This window comes from Lonchura striata, chromosome 10 (genome assembly GCF_050655825.1).
Source record: "Lonchura striata isolate lonStrDom1 chromosome 10, ASM5065582v1, whole genome shotgun sequence".
Lineage (NCBI taxonomy): Eukaryota > Metazoa > Chordata > Aves > Passeriformes > Estrildidae > Lonchura > Lonchura striata.
This window is the reverse complement of record NC_140712.1, coordinates 14,217,045-14,232,400: the sequence shown is the minus strand read 5'-3', so window position 1 is coordinate 14,232,400 and position 15,356 is coordinate 14,217,045. Positions and strand designations below refer to the sequence as shown.

Below are 15,356 nucleotides of genomic sequence, written 5' to 3'. Positions count from 1 at the left end.
GAAGGGTCATTCTCAGGTTTTCTCTAAGATAAATATTCTGTGCTGTGATTCAAGTTCAGCTTTGTGCTTTGGAAGAGATAATCAGGTCAAGACTCTCAGTACAGACAGGCCTGAGCTGTTTGGAGAGCAGAACACCACGGTTCATGTCCAGCAGCTGCCTGTACCTCCCTGGGCCCAGGTTTGGCACTGCCAGTCTCTGCCAGCAGCACCACAACAGGTAAGTGCATCACAAGGCACCAAACCTGCTGCTCTAGGCCAAGCTGGAGGTGGTGGCACTGGCATTGCAAAAGCTTTCTCACCACTTCTAAAAATGGATGTTGGCTGTAAAGGGATGGCCACTTGAACCATTAAAGCCTCACAGTACTCTTGTGGATCTGATGGTCTCTGCCCACATTAGCGAGGTTAACAGCTTACATTGTGCCATTGTGCTGCTACTTTCTGATTAGGCACCAGATGAAGAGGAGAGAGCTTCTCTTACTTCACTGTGATGAGAAAATCTTCTCTTTTCAGTTACAGAAGGGAAGCCAGAGTTCAGCATTGGATGAGGCTGGAGCTGCAGGAGCTGTCCATCCATCTCAGTGCCCCACAGCTGCCCTGTGCCAGGTAGGACAGGAGCTATTGGGACACACCAGCTTCAAAAAACTGGGACATCTGAACCCAGGATCTTGTCTACTTCAGTCTGTCTGTCCGCAGAGCAAATCTTGCAGCTTTTCTGCTTGCAGGAGTGTCCAGAAGTTAAGGCCAAGATATGATGTACACCAGATTAATCCAGTAAATCCAGGTTGGCAGTGTCCTAGCAGAGTAGTTGCCCAGAGTAAGCCCTCATGTTATCACAATTTTGGCAGACTAGCACTTGGCTAAAGTCCTTGTGTTCAGAAAATCCCAGAGCTTCTTCTTGTTGCTTGTGGCCTGAGCATGTTGAATGGCTGCAGAGACCTGTGCAGCCCCTGCGTGAGCTCCTGTGGTTACACAGAGCTGCCTGGAGGGCTCTGTGTGCAAACCCCATTGGCACCACAGGTCTGGGATGTCACATTGACCTGCAGGATGGTGCTGGTTTGGGATGCTGTGAAAACTTAAGACAGGGCAAGCAGACAGGTGTGGTTTGGGGCAAAATATGCCATCATTTACACCTATGAAAATGTGAATGATTGTAGAGGTTGCAGTAGGAACAAGAGGGAAAGAAATAGGGAGAGGGCAGAATGCTGCACTAATTCAGTGGCCCAAAGCACTCCAATGCATGTTCTGCTTCACTCACATGTGCTGGTCCTGCACAAACCCTGGTGCTTTGTGCTTCTGAGTTGTCCCTTGCAGGTCCCCAGGCAGGTGCTGCAAGGACCAGCAGCTGTCCCCACAGAGCAGGACATGCCAAGGCTGCTCTCAGAGCAGGCAGGGGCACTGCTGGTGCCAGGCTGGTGGAGGTGGTCAGCAGCAGGGTTCTGTTTGCAGCCCTATTCAGCGAGCACTTCACCAAGGCTGGTGCTGCTCTTGGAGACTTTGAAATCCAATCCCTCTGGAGTGGGCTGTGTGCTCTGGTTTGCCTGAAGATGAGACCCTCTTTCTCTGCAGCAAAAATGTTGAAGATGTCACTGACTTCAGCTCTGACAAATTCCAACAATCTACTTCTGTTGTCCTTAAAACTTGCCAAATATTTCATACCCTCCTAACAAATGCTTTTGAGGAATATCACACCCAAGCCAATTTCTCAGTTACAAACTTCCCTTGAGTTCAGGAGAGGAACCTTGGTGCCAGAGAGGGCAACAAAGTGTTTATTTTTGTATTTTGGGCTCTCCATTCTATTTCTACTGCCATGTGACAGGAAGTGTCTGTGGAGGCCCAGGCTGCCTGACCAGTGGGATTGTGCTGGCAAAGCTGGGCTGCAGCCCTGTGCTGGTGCCAGCCAGTCCAGCGTGCCATTGCTGCTTGTTGGTGTATAGCCGAGTCCTCAGCCAGCTTAGACACGTGCCCATATGTGCACACAGAAATGTAGGTGTTTTTGTCTGAAGAGTCTGGAGAGAGACTGTATCTCGGTGCTTCCAGGCCAAAGCCACACTGTGATAAATCCTTGTTAAGTATGAGGAAGGGCTTTTCCCCTTTCTTGGGCTGGACCTTTCCCTTGCACGTGGCAGCAGCGCTGGCCCAGCCTCTCCCTGGCTTGGCTCTCACATCTGCAGGTTTGTTTGTTTATGAGCTTCTCTATGGCTCCCAGGGCTGTAGGATGTTCCTTGCTACACCCTTGTGAGGTTGGGATGTGTTTGTCATCCTTGTTTTACAGGACAGGAACTGAGAACCAGATGTTTTGGTTTGGGAGGCCATTCTGCCAGGAGTAACTCCAAAGTACTGAGGTGTCCCTGGAGAGGAGGACAAGAAGCCGCAGGGCTCATCAGCCATGACAGCCCCAGCTGGCATAAAGCCATGGGAACTGCCCCTCTTCACTAAAATGCATCTCAGATGGAGCCTGCTGGAGCCCTGGCCATTCCCCACACTCTTCATAAAGCCAGGAGCATGACCCCGTGCCCTAGCACAGAGCCCCTGGAGAGTCTCTTCCCATAGTTTCCCCACCCAGGATGCTGCCACTGCAGGTGCAGCTGCACCAGTTTGAAAAAAAAACAATCAAAACCAGTGTCAGTTCTTGGTAATTTACTGCAAAAAATATTCTGGGTAAGGCCAGCAGGCTGCATGGAGATAATCAAAAGTGACATTGCTGGTGAGCAGGACCTGGGCTCTGCCAGCCTATCTGGTGTATTTCTCAGGCTGCTTGATGAAGCAGCCCAGAAAACAGGGCTACTGCTTAGATTTTTTGTGATGTTGATTCTTTATCCCTGTAATTATTTCTGTGTGAAGTGCTTCAGGGTGGTTTTTTTTTGTTGTTTTTTTGGGTTTTTTTTTTGGTCTTTGACAACCCAGGAGAAATTATTTTTTAATCAGCTCATCTGGGGCTGAGTTTGACTGTAGCTCCAGTTCAGCACATGATTGAGGTGGTGAGCTTGGACAGGTAGGAAAGCTGTCAGGGCTTCTCTGTGTGCTTGCAGCTCTGTATAAATGTGTTGTTATTATAATCATAATAAATACTAGAGCCATGAGAAATGTCTATAACCCAACCCAAATCAGGTGAAACTCCCCTGGTTTTGGGTTTCATTACAAACTCAAGACTTGGGCCAGGTTTGTGGAGGTTCATGAACCTCACTGAAGCTGGGCTCAGTTTCAAGCAATAATAGGCCAAGTTTCAGGCAAATCTAGGCCAAGTTTTGAGTAAATTTGGAGTGAACTTTAGGTGAATAAAAACTGATTTATAGTTTCAGGTTGAAACCATATCAATGATGGACTTTTTGCTTGGTTTCAACCTGTAACCAGGAAATCTTGGCACTGTGGCTGAATTTCACTTTGGTTTTGAGTTTAGACCATAAAATAAAACAACCAGAGCAAAGAGGTGAGTCTCAAGACAAATCATGCAGAAACTGGTTTACAGTGTGGGAGCCCAAAGCCCTGCACTGCACTGAGCATCAGCACTGAGATCTGTTCTCCCACTGCAGGTGATTCTGTGCATAGTCTGGTTTAGGTTGTGCTGCTCCATTAAACCATCCAAATAATTAAGCCTTCCCCAGATTCTTAATTTGAAGTTGCATGTACAATTACCAAGCCTGGAGTGCACTGACTTTGAGTCTGGATTATGCAACAAAGATCCAGTCCATAATGTATGCTTGCATTTTGAATTTTAAATTCACCTAACAAAGAAATTAACAAGTAAGTTCAGGAGATGACACCAGTGGTCCTTATCCTCACATTGCATTTGAACATGGCTCTCATTCAGGCATATAGTGGGAAAATGGACTTCCAACCTGAAATGCTGAGATTCACAGTGATGTGGTACCAGTTCTCTTGAGAGGTGCCCAACATGATTGTGTGTCTCAGCTTCTCAGTGCTGCCAGTTCTGCCATAGCACAAATACCTTAAAGAAGGAAAAGAGCTAAAACCACTTGTCAATACAGATTTCTTTAGATTCATTCAGTAATTTTAAAGGAATCTTCTGATACAAAGTTGCATTTTTAAATTAAATAAAATCTATCATCATTAAATCCCTTAATCACAAGATTCATGTGGCATCAAACATAAACTGTAGATGGAAAATATTTGAGAAGGATCTGGAGTCAACAATCAGGCAGAAAATGAACTGGGAATGTAAGTGGTGGGTCCAGAGAAGAAGGTGATAGCAAAAGTTGCTGCTGCTTTGAGAAACCTGTGATAGAAGGAATAGGCAGGAGGAGAGGAGGAAGGTGTCAGTGCAGAGCAGACAAGGAATAGGAAGGGACCAGTCTGTATTCACATCGGTGCAAAGCTGAAACAGGAGACTGGAAGAGAGGAGGAGAGGAATGAACAACACAGTAGCACTGGCTCTGCAGGGCAGCTGCTCAGATTCTGACATGCATCACCAGCCTTCTGCCTTTGTGCTATTCAGCTGCACCAGGCTGCCAGCCTTAATGCAAAGCCTTCTGATGCTGATGCTCCTGAACCAACCAGCACTTTAGGAATGACTGCAAAGCAGTACACAAGTCTTTGGCTGGTAAGAAGTTACCAAATGAACAAAAGAGAAAAACCCCAGGAAGGCTCATCAGGTTCAGATCATAATGAGACTTTAGCAGGTATTGTGTGCCCTTAAAGATAATTCCTTATTTACTGAATTGAAAACAAAAAGGTAAGTGATCAAGACAGAATTTAACAGATTTCCCACTCCATATGTTTAAATTGTATTTGCCAAAGGAATGAACCTCCTGCACAGAAAGGTTTTTGCTATATTTTTGCCTCCATTTTTCAAACATTCTTCCAGAAAAATGTCCCAGTAGCTTTTCAAGATCTCAGTGTCCTCACAGCACTGGGAAAAGTAGCCACAACAAAGGATGGAAAGCTCAGAGATCCTCTGTTAGTAGAACTCTCACATCAAAGCTCCAGAGAAGTGAGATGCTGCTGTGTCTTAGACCAACAACAGTTTCTACTGTTGGGGTACAACTCTGGCATGATACAACTGAGGCCAGTTCTGGAGAATCCCAGATGGAGTCTCAGGCCATGAGAGCTGCTGTATGCTGTGGAAATGTTTCAGTAGAAGGATGGCTGGAGGTCCTGAAGAGACCTGATCTTTATCTTTAAATGTGTCATCTGTGTGTTCCATTGTTTAGGACTGAAAGCAGCACCCAGAAATGGAAGGGAGAAAAAAAGGCTGATAAAATCCACTACACATGTGCTCAGAGCAAGGGTAAGGAACCAGAACTGTAATTCAGAAGTTCACTCTTCAACAAAGCCAGCTCTGTGTGAATTTGTCTGTTAAACATTTGCCCTATAATATGATTATGTCATTTAGGAGACTGAATTTACTACAGATCATGTTGTGACCCATACACAAGCAAACTCCACACTCCTACATCCCAAAATATCCTGGGAACAAAAGTGTTTTCTGCAGCACAGATAAAACCATGGGAGGAAATTGTGGGTCCCAATGTGGCTGCCAGGCCTGGGTTGAAGGCCAAGTCCAGCGAGTTGCACAACCCTCTGGTCAAAAAGACCAACTATTTGTGTTGGGCTCATTTGTGCTAACAAACAGCACAGTCTTGAATTACCCACAGACCAACCTGGAATTTATTTAAAAAACAGAGAATTGGTTAAGGATTTATACAGGGGCACCTCCTCATCAACCCCCTTAGCATTAAATATCTCATGTCCTGCACGATGTCTAACGAAGAGCAGTCCTACAAGAGAAGCAGCTGAACATTGTCTTTGAGCACCAGCTGGGAAGGCAGGGTAAACACATAAGAAAATAATGCTGCCTTTGGTGTCAGCTGAACCCCCACCCTGCAAAATCTGCAGTTAACCAAACATCATTTGCTGCCAGTCTCAGCAGTGCCACCAGCCTGTTTGCACCAGACACACTCTTCAAATCTACTGTAACAATCAAGCCCTGAATGATAAATCCACTTGTTCTGCCACATGTGAGCTGCTGTGATCTGTGCTAAAGCTGCCTCTTTATAGCATGTGCTGGTTCAGCACAGTCACATGTCAATGATACCTGTCTCTCCTTGAGCAGCAGGAGCCAAGTGCCCCAAGGCTGAGACAGCTCCCATGCAGAGCTTCAGCCATGGGCCTGCAACCACTCTCATTAATGCAGAAAAGGCATTTTCAAGGCAGTAGAGCAAAGGCAAGTGAAGGACTCCTAAGTGCCAGAAAGAAACTACATATTAATGCATGGAATCATGTTCTATGTGGGGATGGATCCTGACACTAGCTGTCGTCCCTTTTTATTTACTTGGAAATGAGAACAAAATATTTTGTGTTCCATTACTCTAGATTTGTCCAGATCTGCCCTTCTTGGGTAGATACCTTTATCAGAAAGTAGGTTTGGTGGAGGATCTCTCTGCTTATGCTTCACTGCTTCAGAAATATGTCAGAAAACTGATCTCTTGTGACCCAGGATCCTGCTCAGAATATTTGAATTATGTTTATAAAGTCAAACAAGAAAGATGATGTTGATCAAAGTAATATAAACTATGGCATGGAAAATGAATTTTGAATGAAATGCACAGATAAATCATTTATCCTCACCAATACCCTCTCTATGTTTCTTATCCTAGTAATTGAGACCATGTGTTGTGCTGCAAACAATAACTATGGGAAATTACTCACAATTCTTCCTTCATAAACATGGGAAATGAAAGTGATGGGAAGTATGATCATCTTAATTTTTTTTTTTAATGTTAACAGCTCTAAATTATTAGGGTGGGAAGAAAATGTCAATAGAACATAAAAGTGCTTTGTATAGTGTTCACATTTGCTCATACTTTCAAATCCACTGTGGCTTATTAGTTCATGGGAAAAATGACAAAAAGGAACAAAACCCAGAAAATGAATCCAGTATCAACATCTTGCTTCTATAGTAACAGAAATTGTAACTTCTGGGTAAAAAGTGACAATATTAGGAAAGGTTTGTTGGGCAATTATGGCAATTAACCCCCTCCTTTCCCCAGTACATCCAGCCTCCCTTCAGTCTGACACATTCCTACACATTGAGTACCCATTGCTCTGTGCTGCTCCTTGTATTAAAAGCCTGGAGCTAGTGAGGGCCTTAACCTCTGTTTCAAGAGTTTGCTCAGCTGTAAAAATTCTCCCAGGGCTGAAACTTGACAGAAAAATGTCTCCGCCTGGGAGGAGTTTCTGTTCGGAGTTTGGTTTGAATTAGTTCATTCCTTTTCCACTTGCAGGAGGACAATGGAGCAGGATTCCCTCTCGCCTTTTTTTCTTTTTTAAAAAAGTGACCCTTGTGCCAAGGCAGTACACATGGCAGGCAGCACTCAGACCACAGTCCTCTCTGCAGCTTTAGCACAGGGTCACTGCTGACTACTGCAGCAGGGGCCTGGCCCTATAACGAGCCAGGCTCCATCCCTTTGCTCGTGCAGCTGCTGGCTTGGATGGTGGCTTCAGTCAGCTTTGTGCTGAGGCTGCTGAGGGCCAGCTTGGCTATGGTGCAAACTGGCAAAGTCCACCCTTGCTGCTATTGCTTGAGGGCCCAGCCCACTGCGAGGCAGAACCACCTGGGCTAAACCTCCAGTCCCACCTGGGACTTCTGGCTTTTCTCAGAGCTGGGCAGTACGTATGGTTATGCTCCTGTGGTGGAGGCACAAGTCAGTCCCACTAAGCTGCAAACTTACAGTGCAATACTGGCTTGGTAGGTTTCCCAGATGAAAGTCTTGGCACAGGGAAGCTGCTCTCTGCAGACCTTGGCCTAAGCCAGGGGATTCATTTCTAGAAGCAAGAGTGCAAGATCTATTACACTTCTGCATGGGCTGCCTGCAGGGCTGGTAAATCTATTAAAACAGTCAACACTTTATGAATGAAGTCTGGCCCCACCAAAGTCAATGGCAAAACTCCCATTGATTTCTCTGGAACAAGATTTTACCCTGAATCCTCAAAGTGCCCCTGGGATCTCACCCATGTTCGACACAGCCATCCTCAGCTCCAGCAGAGGAAAGGAAGACAAAGAGCAGAGAAGAGCCCTGGTGCTTTGTTAGCTGAGCCTGTGTCCTGCTCAGATGGACGTGCTTAGATTGATATGAGAATACCACTTTGGCAGTACTGACAGGCCTGTGTGTGAGATAGGTACTGTGCAGATACTTTGTCTCAGAAGCAGAATTTCATAGGTTACTGGAGTTCTGCTCTGAGCTCCCAGAGGGTCAGAGCATAACACACAAAAAATTTTATGTATGGAGATGAAGAGATGTCCCACCCACCCAGTAATGCCTTGACCCGGTGCCAGTAATCCAGTCTCCAGAGCCACTTCTTTGTGTGCATTTAATTGACTGAACAGCCACTTGCTGTCATCTAGAACTGCTTATAAAATTAAATGTTATGCATAAGGACAGACAAGTTTGCTGATGCTTATTTAAATAATTCTGCTGTGCTTGCCACTCCACAGATCTGACCTGTCACTTGAGAACTCAAATGACCTATAACTTAATATATTTTATCCAGCTATAAATTCAGACAGTTCTATTAGCTGGGCTTGGCATTGTGTCATATTTTGCCCACCCCTTTTACAACCATTTAACTGCCTCCTGCTCGTACATTTTCACCCCCGCATACAACCCAACCTCTAGTGACAATATTTTACCATCTACCTGAATAAATTAACAAGATCAACTAAAGAAGTTAATTGCTGTTATATAAGAATTATTCCATTGGTTTCTGGTTTTGCCAACTCTCCCATACCTTACTATTTGCTAAGCTGACTGAAAAGTTTTCCCAATTTTTTGATTTAAACAATATTCTTTTCTTTGACAGCTACTTTAGAGTTGTCCTCCCACTGATCACAGGTGAGCTCATCTCTAAACTGTGCTGTGGGATTTCTGATATATGGAGTTCTTTCAACACTAATATTGGGGTGGCAGTTCAAATCTGAAATAAGAGCAGTCTGGCACCCTAAAGGCCAGACTTTCATGTCTAGGAAGAGCCAAGGTCATTCAGTAGCACCTCCTTCCTATTTGCTGCAGTGTAATACAGGTGAAGCTCATCCTGCTTGTTTTCATTTGGGTGGCAACTAATCCAGCCTCTCCTTCTCTGCCTTCTTTCCTGAAAGGCATTTATGAGCTCAGCAGCTGGTTGACATTTAGCTCTTGCTTCAGTCTGGCTAATGCTGGCCAGTGACTTTGGGCTTTGCACTTTTACTAGAAGACATGTAAGTACATATACAGAGAAAGCAACAGTAAGTATTAAGATTAGCTCATAGCTTATAGTCACTGTGGAAAAAGTTCCATTCAACAGGACTTGACACAATTTCAATCTCAGTGCTATACAAGAAGTTCCTTTCTACTCCTCTCTTTCTTTATAGAAGCTAATTAGAAGAATTGTTTCTTACTCATTTTCCTCCTCTAAAGTGCTGTAAATGTCCCTTAAAAAAAAAAAAAATCAATCCTTCAGCCACTTTGTGGTGTGATACCATAGAGGTTTTTACTTAGAGCCAAATACATATCAGGTTTGATTCTGAAAATCAGTCCATTATTTTTATTTTCCCTTTTGCTCCTTTGACTGTACAGAATTTTCTTCTGATTTTTACAGTCATTTCAGTGATTGCTGACAGTACATGGCATAAGAATCAGTGCCTTAAAGAATGAAACACTTCCCAAAACTATGCCACTCAGCTTAGCATGTGAATTCCTTCACCCTTTTCCTCAGGACCTGGTCCCTTCAGATCAGAAGAAGCAGGTGGCATGAAGACAATTTTCAGGAATTATAGGAATATAAACTGATCTATTAATTCTGTACTGCATGTTCAGGTATAAGCACAAAACAAACAGCACTTGCTTATTCTCTTTTGCAGAGCTGGCAGAAGGAGACTGTCTACAACCTATTCTAGGACTTGATTTAACTTTTTTGTTTCAACTTATCTTCAAGACATTAAGACAGAACAGTTAACATCAGTGGATATATACATGGGTGGGAAAAGGTGAGCTGTGCTTATGGTACTGGGAGCTTGAAAAGCTCAAATAACTAAATGGTTTATAAAAACATGCATATGAAATGTGTTTTGGTGGTAGCTCAGAAGAGCTAATGGCAAACTGTAATACAGTGAGGAATTAAAAAGAAAGAAACATATTCGATGATATCCACAGTAAGTACATTAAATCTTTGTAGGCCTATTGTCTTTGCTCAATTTGGGAAGCTTAATGTGTTTATTTGCTCACCTCAAGTAATGAAAACCTCTCTGCCCCAGAGAGTGGCAGTCCAATGGTGTTAAATAATTGCCTCTTCCAAAATTAATTTTTTTTATATATGCCACTAAGAAGAGTTTTGGTTGCAGACTCAATAAATTCATTCTAGATTAAATCATAAGCATTTTCATATGAAAAAAATAATGTAGTGAATGCAACAACTAGCTGGAGAAAAAAAAGTTATAGGACTACATTCCTCACTGATTACTATGCAAGTCAAATTATATGAACGATTGCTGGTATTGGGATATCCAGAGAAGGAAGATCTATTGTAAAATAACTTTCTAGCTTAGATTTTGTGGTTTAACATTCAGAAAACTCTTTTCATAAAACAGATTACTACAGAGTAGATAGCAGCTCTAGTAGAGCGCAGACAGACTTTGAATGAACCCTCCCTATTAGTTTCCCATCAATGAATTCAGACTGTCTTTTCTTCTGCAGTCATTTGCAGATCATCACCAGATACCCATGCTGGTGTATATACCATTGACCAGAGGAGTTCTGGACGAGACACTGAACAACCCGGTCTAGTGGAAGGTGTCTTTGCTCATGGTAGGGGATTTGAACTAGGTAATTTTTAAGTTCTTTCTAACCCAAAGCATTCTGTGACACTGGGAATTAAAGATAGGAGACTGGCTGGTGCGAATATTGGCTGCAGCCAATAATTATAAACTAAGTTCACATTGCCCTGCTTCTTGAGTGTTTGTAGCATTGCTGGATTGGTGAAGAGAACATGATCAGTGAGTTCAGGATTTTAAACTACTGAAGTACTAAGTTCAGTTTTAATTTCATCAAACCTGTTATAGATGGAGCATAGTCTCTCTTTGTGGGTTATGGGCTGGTTTGGTTGCTAAAAGACTGTGAGAAATAACCAGAGTCATGTGAAGCTTAAGTTTAAGCAGCAACTCAGAAGATCCTTCTAACTTAGAAAAAGACTAATTTGGTTTGTTAAGACTGAGAGGATTTTTCAGGAAAGTTTTATCAGTGAGGTATGTGGGGGAAAATGAATTGCTCTTGACTGCTGTTGCTGTTGCTGTTTAGTATGCTGAAAATACTATGGGAGAGACAGTGATATCCATTGTGAGAATGATATTCCTCAGTCACAGTAAGGCAAGCAAATCTGTCCAGTGCCAAGGCCCAGATGCTCTCCGCACAGCTGGAGATTTTGAAAGGCCCTGTCTAGGGTACATCACTGCAAATGAAAGGCTATATGTAGATTCCCTTTTCTTTTTGTACTATTCATGGCTGGCAGATGGGGAATTTTCCTCATTTGTGTGTTGATAAAGTGTTTGTGATACTAAAGGACAAAATCACCCTCCCCTGAAATTTAAGCACTCATGCTTCAACCTCCTGATCCTTGATGACTATTGCATTAGTCAATTTGTGGCTAGCCCAGTAACTCGATAGCAGCGAATTATGTAGTTATGTGGGAACTCTGGGTTTTGGAACAGGCAGATGTTCCCAAGCTCAGGCCCAGCACTGCTAGGGTGTGTCATCTGTGTGAGACATTTAGCGGAAAGAGAGATCTGCGAAGCCACAGTCTCTGGTGTCTCAGCTTTCTGGAACACAACATATAGCAGCAATATTACATTAGGGTAAGAATGGGAACAAACAAGACTATTTCAGCACCAAGAACTTTTCTCTGTAGTGAGTGACTGATTGGTAACAGAATGCTGCTGCATTCAGACTTCAAATTTACTCTGGAGAGTAAACTGGATTGTAATAGAGCCAAGAAATAAACTGCTAAATTCATAAGAAACATTCAAAAATATACCACCACGGCCTTTAAAATGAGCAACTTAAATATTACTAGGTGCCAGATTCTGTTCTGCCTTCCATATGTTTGCAGTATGATTCACTGAATATCAGGGATACTGGCCTGTGGTGGACCTTACAGTCAGCTTTCAATTCTGGAAGAGGCTTTTCCACAGGGTCATTCTGCAGCACATGGAAAGGTCTGGATTTTAAGGTATTTTCCTAAGTCACATAGCAGGTGTATGTTTGTGTAGGTCCCCCTGAACTCCAAGAGATACAATAGTGTTGAGGTATTCTATTTTATACAATAGCAAAAATGTTGGCTTTCATTTTATGCTTATTGATGTAAGTAAACACATGCACTTTGTAAGAAGTGCTTGAATTATTGTATGGTTGTGTTCAAGGCTACAGTATCAAACATGTGTCTCGGAGCCAAGTTTCTTGTCCAAGAACCCACCCAAAACTTTACTGTTGAGGTATGAAGCAATAATGGAACCCACTGATTCATCTTTTGATGAAACCAGGAGTGCCCAGTATTGCCCAACAGAAGGTTACATAGGGCCCTAATGAAGTGTTTCTCTTGCATAAAAGAGAACAGATGTGGCCAATCTCATGAGAAACTGAGCTGCGACCTGCTGTGAGTTCCCACTGGGCAAAGTTTTCTTCAGATCTGAGAAGTTGCTCCAGCTGAGTCAGAATATTCCTCTGGTTCCACCAGTCCTCCAAAGGCCAGATTTCTAGATTCAGATCTGGGTTGCTGTAGGCTACATGCTACCATATTTAATCTAGTTAAGGTATTGGCAAAATATCTTTCAGCTTTGCAAACCATATAAAATCTGACTGCTGGCTGAGGAACTCTACTCCAGGAACCAACAGAAACTGCTCACAAACTGGTTGTGCCTTAGGGGCTTATGGTTTATCTGCTGTGGAGAAGCAAGTGACTAAGTTCTGGGTGACAAGAGAGATTTCAAATCTTGCTGCTGTACTCTGAGGCAGAACTGGAACTGTGTTTACCCCTTAAGTAATTCCAGTGTCAGCAAGGTAAAGTAGAAAGTCTGGTCTTCAGACTGATGAATAAACCTGATAAAGAGGCTTTTGCGAGCTTGTACCAACTTTACAAGTGGATGTGCTGTAGAGAAGAGGCTTCTGGTAGGCACAGACTAGGTGAAGAGTAGAGAAGAAATATTGACATGTTTGTGGCTAAGTGAGGCTATCTAGATTAGTTTCTGCATCTCCTAATGAACCAAAGTCTCAGGACCAGGCCAGACATGTGAGTTTATAAATCCAAATGCTTTCTTGGGTAAATAGACAATAACTGGTTATGCACCAGGGTTTTTCTGCACTGAAGTAAGTAGCATGCTGATAACCATTGCTATTAGAATGCATTGATGCTAGTGTTTCAGGGAATCCTGGTGTAGAAAGCCAGAGTAAACCCAACTAGCATGATGGGGCATGGTCTGACTGGCATTCTTTTTGCCTCTCACACCATACTAGAATAATATGCTCAGTGGTATTAGTTGTATTTCTGAGTTCCAAACCAGATCTTTGTTAAGGCTTCCAGGAAAGCAAGGGCACTGTGGATGTCCACAGGGTCTTCAGTATCAAAGCCATAGAAGAAAATTATAGATGGAAAAGACCTGTCAGGTCATTTACTCAACCTACCAGCCAATGCTGGGCTGTCCTTGGTGCTATGCTTTTTGCCTTTCTTTGTCTGTATCAAGCTAGAGGGGTTTCCACAGCATCCCTAGGGAGGGTATGGCACAGCTGACTAGTTCTTGCCCTTAGGAAGAACTTTGAGCCTCTGGAATAATAGAAGCATTCTATGTTTCATTTTGATGGAGAAAAGGAACTCTGAGAGAAGGTCCCTCAGTCTTATGACTATACTGTATCTCAGCTGTAATTCTGTATTAATAACTTTTAGTATGCACATCATATGAGGCCAATGCTGTGTCCCACCCCACAGTTGTCTCTTTCGGTAATTATTCGTTAGACAGATTTTTGTCATCTCTCAGTAGTAAATAGTGCAGAGACCCTGATTAATTGCATTTCACTTGGCAAACATTCAAAATTTGCCCTTACTAGTGTTTGAAGTGTCTGTCTGACTCTCATTCCTTTTAATTGTGCCAAAGTTCTTTGGTAATTTGTGAGCTCATGTCCCAGAAACACATAAAACCCCATAATTCCCACATATTTTCCTTAGGTGAATTAAAACCATTCAACACATGTTTACTAAAACCAACTCATTTATAGATAGAGGAATCTTGACAGCTATTGATTTAATACCTCCAAATGTTTTCATTCAAATCCCTTGGGCACCTACTGTTGATCAAGTATAATTTCTGGCATCTCGATCTCATGCAAAGCAAGTCTTCTCAAATATATAAATGCTCTTTTTGACCTTGAGTACTGGTCATTAATAACCATGAACCCAAATATTTTTTTTCAAAGGGAATAATGTACTTCCATAGCTATTAAAACATGCAATCCTCTGACTTTTCTTGAAGATGTCTGTGCATAGAAACTGTTTGAGTATGGAGATAGTTTTAAAGCAATGCTAATTAGCATTCAGATGAGGGCTGTATCGGTTTCACAGTTCTCAGCTGCTGAAAATTGTATTTACTATGCAGGATAACTTTAAACATATTAGCTATAGAGCTGTGGAAGGCCATGATTAATACCATTTGGTGATTGTTTGAATTGTGCTTCATACAATGAGCAAGGATTCAGAGGAAGCTTTGTCTGATTGCTACTTTGGCTGTGGGAAAGGGTAAGTCTTTGTTAGCAGTTGGACATAATTTTCTTTTGTTTAGCATTTGCACAGTGCTCTATGTAATGTAGGAATATAATAAAGCTTTGCCAGCAACAGCACCAGATTTTGAAAATATACACAGACCAGTGAGACCATGAAATGCACTTTTATCAGCAGAAGAGGCAACTTTTAATGAACTTATGATGGAGTTTAAGAAAAGAGTTTGTCCTGGACTATTGGCATGTGCTTTATAGTGCTAAGCAAGGAGCTTTTCTCTTAGGTGCAATTTTTGATTCTAATGCTTACCTTATAAGCACTTTTCTTTTGTACCAGTTAAATACAGCTAAAATTATTTCTCTGTTGTTCATTAGAAGTGAGCAAGTTTCCCATGATTTTTTCAACCTCCTATTTAATCATTCCTACCATTGCCTGCTAGCTAATAGCACACCTGGAGATGGAAGTTTGGTCATCCAGACAGTAGAGATCAGTGAGCAACAGCATGAGGAGAAAAGGATTTATCCAGGGAGATCCTAAGGCATCATAAAATATGACTTTAGCCTTAGCTTTGTCCACATCTACTCTATTTGTGCACAGTATTTGTAATAAAC

The 15,356-nt window shown here is 42.6% G+C and overlaps 1 long non-coding RNA gene across 1 annotated transcript; it reads left to right on the top strand.

Annotated features, from left to right (window-relative positions):
- Window positions 1–4: 4 nt before the first annotated feature.
- LOC146766528 (uncharacterized) lies at window positions 5–9,989 on the top strand. The gene is made up of 5 exons (XR_014957519.1): window positions 5–217; window positions 511–603; window positions 5,169–5,245; window positions 8,818–8,849; window positions 9,854–9,989. It is a non-coding gene; the product is annotated as an uncharacterized LOC146766528 (long non-coding RNA).
- Window positions 9,990–15,356: the final 5,367 nt, after the last annotated feature.